Source organism: Pogona vitticeps, chromosome 2, assembly GCF_051106095.1.
Source record: "Pogona vitticeps strain Pit_001003342236 chromosome 2, PviZW2.1, whole genome shotgun sequence".
Classification (NCBI taxonomy): Eukaryota; Metazoa; Chordata; class Lepidosauria; order Squamata; family Agamidae; genus Pogona; species Pogona vitticeps.
The window spans coordinates 250,213,188-250,220,084 of NC_135784.1; the positions used below are offsets into that span (position 1 = coordinate 250,213,188).

At 39.1% G+C, this 6,897-nt stretch overlaps 1 protein-coding gene across 3 annotated transcripts in view; it reads right to left on the minus strand.

Annotated features, from left to right (window-relative positions):
- GRAMD2B (GRAM domain containing 2B) overlaps positions 1–6,897 on the minus strand; it is a 69,379-nt gene that overhangs the window by 40,812 nt on the left and 21,670 nt on the right. The gene's annotated exons all lie outside the window — the stretch shown is intronic.

Below are 6,897 nucleotides of genomic sequence, written 5' to 3' on the forward strand. Positions count from 1 at the left end.
CATTAGTCAATTAGTTTAACATTCCTGTGCACAACATTTCAGTTGTTGGGGAGAGTGCACAAGAAGATAGATAATTTTAGTTGTCTTTAATACTGTCCACAGATTATTGTGATAGCAGGGCAGAAGACATGGTAGCTAAAGGTGCGGGAAAGCCTTGGTGGGAGACAAAGTCAGGGCAAAAGTTCATATACACAAGAGGGGAGGGGAGCAAGTTACTAAGACACTGCCACATCAAACACTATATTTGTATACTCTACAACAGGCTTGTCCAACCTTGGCCCTCCAGATGTTCTTGGACTTCAACTCCCAGAAGCCTTCAGCACCACCTTTGCTGGCCAGCACCACTTCTGCTCGCCAGGATTTCTGGGAGTTGAAGTCCAAGAACATCTGGAGGGCCAAGGTTGGACAAGCCTGCTCTACAACATATCTGAGAAGCATGCCTCCCCCATTAGAAATGTACTGTATCTATCTGCTGCTTCTTTCTTCTCTTTTATTTCTCTCTGTCTTTTCAGACATTCATGTGAATGTGAGGATGAGAGTTCAAGAGAAGGGGCCCCTATGTCTCCAGCAAATTTTTTAGCAATTTCATAAGAAACAGAAATGTATGTATACAGTGGAGCTTTCCTGTTGTATCATCTATATATTAGCATGCATTCCTGCTGCCAAATATTTTCCTGTCATGCAAATGCAGTGCTGAAGCTACCATTAGGCAAAAGGGGTGACTAGAAATGGCTGCTGCTCCATCACCGGTGTGAAACAAAATCCAACTTTTGTGTATGCAACTAGGAGATGGCAGAGCCATCATTTGTTTCAGGCTCATCTTGTACAGTTTTGTAAAAAAACTGGAGCTGAGGAAGACAACAAACTTGCTGCTCTTGATAGTCTGGGTAACTCAGTAAGTTTGATATCTGCTACAGAATGAAAGGCTGGAAGATTGATTTCCCACTGTGTATTATACAAGAAAAGCCAGCCTGTGTAGCCTTGGGCAAACTGCACATTCCCAGACTGCTGCAGAAGAAGGGCCTGATACACAGCTTCAAAATGCTCTGTAACTAGAAATCTCTAATAATGGTCATAACAAGTCAGAATTAACCTGATGGCATGCTGCTGTTGCCTACCGCATGGGCGGGCAGCTTGATACCAAGTACAGTATCTCATATCTAATTCAAAAGGTCCTTAGCAAAGAATTAATTCAGAACTTTGGCAAGGGTGATCTGTCTATTTTCTCACAGCCTATAGGAGAAAGAGACTGGCAAACAAAAATGTCCTGAACTCGTGCCAAAATGGCTAGTCTTACTTCCAGTCACAATTCCATGTGGAGGATATTTGACAACAAGAGTGCTATGAATGAGAAGGCTCTTTTCCTTTCTGATTTAATAGTGCAACTGAGATTTGTGGAGACAAATCTCTCATGAGCGTCTTAAATCACAGCAGGCTCTGATGTAAGAAGAAACAGGCCTGGAGGCATTTGAAGGTAAAACTATATGAGACACCAGCTTGATTATTAGAAGGAGGACTTTCTTGAGAGGTAAACGATATTTATTTCTCCAAGCAAGATGTTTCTGTAGCTTGGCAAGCTGAAAATTAGCTTGCTTTTGTTAAATGATCATTATGATTAGTCATTGGAAGGTAAACAACCAGCTTCATTCACAGACATCACAGCTTTGAAGAAAAGTGACTCTGAAGGAATAACATTTTATCATCTCTTATCTGAGAGTAAAGCATTTCATAGACTTTGGCTCCAAGTCCTATGTGGACTCATAGTTGGTATTACGGATGTGCATTGTGAAAATTTTCATAGTTATTTCATTTTGGATTCTTTCAAGAAATGCCTCATTTGTTTTTATGTTTTTTTGTGCACTGATCCTTTCATTTTACATGAAGAGGACTGCTTCTTCATATTTCCCATTCATGTTTTGTGGTACTAGTCAAAAAAAGTCTTAAGGAACCTGTTATGACTTAGTTTGAAAAAAGCAAAGGCAAGGCAACAGAGAATCAATCTACTTCAAATACTGGAAACAATGCTACTAGCAACCACCATCGCCAAACAAAACTGTCTCTCCAAAACCACTTTTTAGAGAATAAATATACAACAAATTAGCGAAATAACATTAAAAAAAATCAAACAGCGAAAGCGTTCCACCCCTGGGGGAAAAAAAGCAACACACACACACACACACACACACACACACACACCTCTCTTCTCAAAAGCAAGCAAAAAAATAAAGGCAAAAAAAGTCACAGCCTCCTCAAATAAAACTAGAATATGGGGAGGTTTTGCTCCCCCTACCACTTGATGCCTTCTCTTTTCTGAGTTCAGGAGGCAGGCCTGGCAGGCAGCAAAAATAATTCAAGAATGGAGACTAAAAGGAGGGGGGGGGAATCTCCAAAGACATCGGGGGAGGGGGATCCAAAAATTTTTCCCAAGGAGGCATGCTGGCACAGACAGGCTATCTGGCAGCACAGAAAATAATTCGAAGAAAAGAGAAAAAGTCTCTGCCAAAATAAAAATCAAGAAACAAAGCCCCCCCCCCCAAAAAAAAGAAAAGGGTTCAATATAGAGGAACAAGCCTTCATGCAGCAAAAACAACCAGGTTGGAGAGCATCAGGAGCTTATCAGGCAGTGATCCCGCTCATAAAAGGAATGACTAAGCTAAAAAGAACACTCTTTACTTGATTCCAGGCCCTTCTACAGATACAAAATTACTGCTCTCCTTGGATTTATGTTTGCTGACATACGAAGGGTAAAAGAAAGGTTAAATAAAAGAAGGAACACAAAAGGAACATAACCATTATTTTCTTACTCGGAATCATTCCTGTTCTAGAGGTTCTCCTTCACGAATCAATGAAAGAATATGAAAATGAAAAAAAAAAGAATTTCTCTGTGTCTTTTTTTCATTGCATAAATGTGCAAATATTACGACTGCAAAACTAGTCAGCCAGTTAAATTGACAATATACAGTTTACCTCTATAGATTTCAAATCAGAACTAACCCTTGTTGAGTTCAGGGGGACATATTCCCAAGTAAGTGGGTACCGAATTACAGCTGTAATGTTTTGCATTTCTCTTGCATATATACTCATCAGACATTGCATAAAGTTTTCTCAGTTCATTTTTTTCAAAGGTGACTAGAGTAGTCAGTGTAGAAACGATTGCCTGCTGATAAAAGACATACAAATCAATAAAAGCATGCTCAAAACTGGGGTGTTTTGCTCCAAGGTGACATAGAAGCGTAGTTGTGGGTATAATTCTCTGTGCAACCTGCCAGGAAAAATGTAAGAGAAGTAACGTGAGCCCCTGCCATTTTACATGACACCTAAAATTAAACTGGTGATCTCCAGAGCAAAAGGCATGATTTGTTGTATTTAGAGTTTAAAACATGGTGCCTTTCTACCAGAAGCTGGACTGGAAACAGAGGTGATAAATTAACTTGATTGACCTTAAGTTACACAACAGCACCAGGACAAGCTACAAGAAGTTACAAGTTCTTCAGAGAGAAATTGGTCTTCAGATGACAGTGTTTTGCATTTTTAAGCTGCCTAAGCAAAATATGTTACTGTAATTCATACTTTTAGAGCCATTTGCAGACAAGTGGAGTTTTTTTATATGACTGATTTTACCGAGATAGGGCAAATATGACCAAAGCTAGAGGAAAAGCAGCTAAAAGACACAGTAGTATGCTATGAATATTCTGGCTCTTCTGACAATGCCAAAGCCCATGTACATTCTTGAGTTGATTCAAAGACTGGAAATTGAACAGAACTCCAGAACAGAAATAAACATATGTGGCCACTCTCCTTACAAACAGGTTCTGGTTCCATGCTCTTATTTAGAAAAAATAGATGCCACTGGTTTAAACAGAATATTTTCATGGAAATGGAGAGACTAAGCGTCCTATATTTTGTTTTGTCCTGTTGGTTTTTTAAAAAAGATAATCTTTTCCCAGCCTTCACTGAGAGGCATGCCTCCATCTCTTCAGCATAGTTTGGTTAAAATTGGAAGAAATCAGGGCTGATGTTTTTGGATTTCATCAACCACTTGCTGTTTCTGCCTTAATTTGAGTGCTGGAAGAGGAAATTAAGGGTGGGCAATTTTGTTAGAACAAGTGTTGAGCCATATAGCTCTTTGAATCTAGCTATTTTCTGTCCAAATTCACATAGAGACTCTATGTTTGTATTTCTACATTCTGAGCCACCATCACTTATAAACAATTCTGTTTGACAAACGTAGATGCAAGGAAGATAAAAAGGGGAAGAAAAATGTTTATTGTAAAATAATTGTTTGATTCTTAATACACTGGAGCTAAGTACTAAACATGTTAATTTGTTGCCCCAAGCTTTGCCCAATGCGATATTTATCATTTCATCATTTTTTGTTTAATTTAAAGAATCTCTGGAACAGGATACAAAATGAGTGTTACAAATCTGAATTACCTGTACAGTATATAGTATTTCGATCTCCTATAGATATAGGGAGAGTTGGATTACTTGGGGAGCCAGGGGCTGGGAGTTTGAATCCCCATTGTGCCTCCTAGGAAAAAGGTCAGCCCAAACCAGCCAAAGTGTGTATGGTTAACGCTGTACATATCTTGCTATCTGTGCTTCAGGAAAGCTGCACGATCCTAGAACATCACTAGAAGGAGAGACCAATAAAACTACATCTAGAAAAGTTTGGAAGGGTCACCATAGATCAGAACTGACCTAACAACACATTATTGTTATTGTTATTATTGTTATTGTTATTGTTATTATTATGGAGGGAAAGTAACAGAGAAATTCCACTTCTAGTCAAGTTCATTATAAACATATAACAACTGAAGGTAAAAATGCCAAATTTCCAGGACCAGTGCAAATAAAACCTTTTGTTCTCTTCCTTTCTGAAGAGATGATGGAGACTATACTTGCAATGCTGTAGGAAGCTGTTCATCCCCTCCCAAACATCACAAGAAAAATTCCAGGAGCATTGCTTTCTGCAGGCAGCCTTCTGCTAATCCCTTGAACTGTACCCTGAAGACTATATTCATACTTGAGAAATGCCCAGCAAAGGGACTGTCTTTTGAGATTATTAGCAAATGAATTAGAAGTGTACAATTTCGAGTACCCTTCAGATATTGGGCTGTCACTCCCATAATCATTAACCATTAGTCATGCTGGCTGAGGCTTCTGGGAACTGAAGTCCAAAATTAATGGAAGGCCAAAAGGTCCTCACTCTTTCTGTAGCAAGATGTTTTGTAGCAGATACCATGTCTGTGGCCAGGCATAAATTTAGCAGACAAGTAGAAATGATATTAAATGATGGGGCTAGGCAGGAAAAAGTAAAATGATCAAGTGCCTCTCATCATTGAATACAATCTAAGACATGTCACTAGAGGAAGGAACTACTAAAACTGAGCATGTGTATTCCCAGCAGGCATGAATCTCTTGTCATCTCATAAATTAAGTCTGTATTCCAATCTATATAATTACACTTCATGTTCTATGGACAGAACAAGATTTCGTCTCCACCATAAATCCTGCTGAACTGGGAACTGGTAACAACATCATTCTAACACAGGTCACACCTACATAGGTCAGAATGAGACACCATATATAGCATATTTTATATCTATACTATCCAAGAAAGATGCGAAGAATTCTTCCCAAATTACTAATTTGTTGTCTTGAGGCAGTGAGACAGCCTGCTGAGATATAAGTGACCCAAACAAGCTTTTTCATCTCTAATGTGAAAAAGGGACAAAGAGTGGGGCTTTGTTAATACTTCTGCAATTAGCACAGCATATTTCTGTGCAGAACTATTAGCATAAACCCAGTTGTTAGTCCAATAAAAGTATATTCATTGAATCAATGGGACTTTGTCAAATCAACATTTATGTTAAATCCCATTGCTTCATTGGGTTTATCCTAGTTGGTACTAATAATTAGATTTGGGGCATTTATCTTCCCTTTGTGAAGCAAAGCTGTCACAAACAGCAGTCCTATTATCTTTCTGATTCATCAAAGAGATGCAAAGAGCCCATTAAATGCCTCTGATTTTTAAAAGTCTGTGCAGTGCAGCGAGGCAGCAGCTGTCCTGATTTTGTGCAATTGCTCAAATTACAGAAAAATCATTTTCAGAAGTGTGAGAACTTCGGTAGCTACTGACAGAAAATATCTTCCCATTACACAAGGGTAGGAAACATGTGCATTTTCTTATTCTCGCACTTAAGAACAAGACAGGCGAGAATTTACAGCCCTACTAACTAGGGCAGACCACAACATAATAACCTAACCCAAACCAGTTCTAGCTTTACCAGTTGGGAATTACTGACAATGAAACAAATCCTCACAATGAGGTATACAATCCAATATGATCCCAATCTCTGGACTACATAGCCATATGAGGACAACAGATTAAGGAAGAGAGCATAGGTGTCATCATTGAGTTACAATCTCAGGTAAGGATTTGCAAGTTTAAAGCAGAAACCACAAATCAAGTTTCTTGCCAGCTTTTCTACTGCCTGGTATCCGCTCTGACACAATGATTTTGAGGGAGCCACTTCACACATTCAGCTAAAAACGATCAAGTACTGTAAAAAGCAGCTGCTAATTTCTGGACACACATGTGAGAATGAGACTGAACCAAACTTTGTAGAATGGAAGGTTTACATCATCCTACTAGAAACCAGTACCCCTGTCATCATTACAGAGATCACACCACTTAACTCATGTGACTCTTTCAGCGGAGATTACAACCTAGTTTATTATACTGTATTATATTGACAGAAGATAACAAGACCTCTGTCTCTCTAACCCTTGTCTGCCACCTTTCGAACTACGCCAATGGCCAGACTGGACTGTCAAACGAAAAAGGTCCCCCCGTGACCATCTCAGCCCTTCACACGGCACGCTTGCCTCACA